Source organism: Octopus sinensis, unplaced genomic scaffold (genome assembly GCF_006345805.1).
Source record: "Octopus sinensis unplaced genomic scaffold, ASM634580v1 Contig11907, whole genome shotgun sequence".
Classification (NCBI taxonomy): domain Eukaryota; kingdom Metazoa; phylum Mollusca; class Cephalopoda; order Octopoda; family Octopodidae; genus Octopus; species Octopus sinensis.
The window spans coordinates 9,601-10,955 of NW_021832464.1; the positions used below are offsets into that span (position 1 = coordinate 9,601).

General features: G+C 28.9%; 1 long non-coding RNA gene across 1 annotated transcript; it reads right to left on the bottom strand.

The window, feature by feature from the left end:
• Positions 1-374: 374 nt before the first annotated feature.
• LOC115229123 lies at positions 375-787 on the bottom strand. Its single transcript, XR_003883296.2, has 3 exons — positions 710-787; positions 546-678; positions 375-512 (listed from the first exon to the last, which is right to left on the bottom strand). It is a non-coding gene; the product is annotated as an uncharacterized LOC115229123 (long non-coding RNA).
• Between the last annotated feature and the right edge of the window lie 568 nt (positions 788-1,355).

A 1,355-nucleotide genomic window follows, 5' to 3' on the forward strand; every position in this document is an offset into this window, starting at 1 on the left:
AATAAACAAATCATTTATTAAAATTTAGAATTGTAATTAATATTAATTTTGTTATGTATTAAGTCCTGGTCATTATTTATTGGTGTTACATTTGCAGAATTTACCCTGATCAACTTGGCGAACTTTACAAACAAATGGCTTTGTTATCTTGGAATTATCAGTAACTGCAAGATGTTCCCATTTTCCACATAAGTTCATATAAATACATTGTCCCTTAATTTTATCGGACATGTCACGATTTGACCAATGTTGGAATGCCTATATAATTATTTTTTAAAGACTTGATTTTGAGGAGGTTGTTTTATCCAGATTTCGGTTTGGTATTGGTCCACAAAATTTTCTATCGTTTTGTGTAATTAATAAAATACCAAAAAGAAATTGATTTTCGTCACTGTCGCTCGGTTCTACTAAAGTTCCATTTATTTTTGAGCAAATGGTTTCTGCTGCAGTGCATAGTACTTTTGATTTGTGATAAAGATAGCAGTAGCCTCCATGGCAAGACACATTTGTGACTAAATATAGAGCAGATATATCGGGCTAATAACCTCCAGAATTGCATAAAAAATATCTATTATCTGTGCAGCAAGTTGTTTGCCATTTCCCGCATTCGTCAATTTCTATACATTTTTGACATTTTCCGGACATTATTGGTTCGTGATTCCCCCAATTTGCATATTTCTGGTATTGTATAATTTAAAATATTAGTAACTAAAGCTGAATTATAATGATGTCTGAATTTTTCATCACGAATAGTTTGTGCAATCCAAAAATTCCCCCCTAGTGTTTTAGAAACGTCTAGAAGTTATAGTAATCAAAAAACTAAGTATAAATTGGTTTTGTTTTGGAGAATATGAGTCCATTAACTGTAGATCAAATGCTTCGCAAAGATTAAGAGCTGCTTGGTAGTTTAGTTTATTTCCAGTGTACAAGAAATAATAATTAAAAAGGTATGACTTCATAAAATATCCAGAACCTTTTAATTATATTAAATAGTTTATAGACTTAAAGAAATCCATGATGCCAACAAGTAAAGAATAGAATTCATTTGTTTAAGTTTGACTATAAAGCTTAATCGAATATAAAAATAAATATGGTCACATATTTTTAACAAGTGTAATTAAAAACTTTGAAAAATAAACAGTTGGTTCATGATAGTCAAAAAAACACTTCAGAATTAATTAAATCGTTACATAAATACTCTCAAAGTGAAATCACGCTCTCATACAGTAAAGAATTTATTAATTGAGTTTTTTAATAATTATTATGTTAAAAATGAATCACATTTTTCATCATTAGGGCAACCGCAAATATGACTTAAAAAATTCAAATATTCAAATATGACCGACAAAGCCATT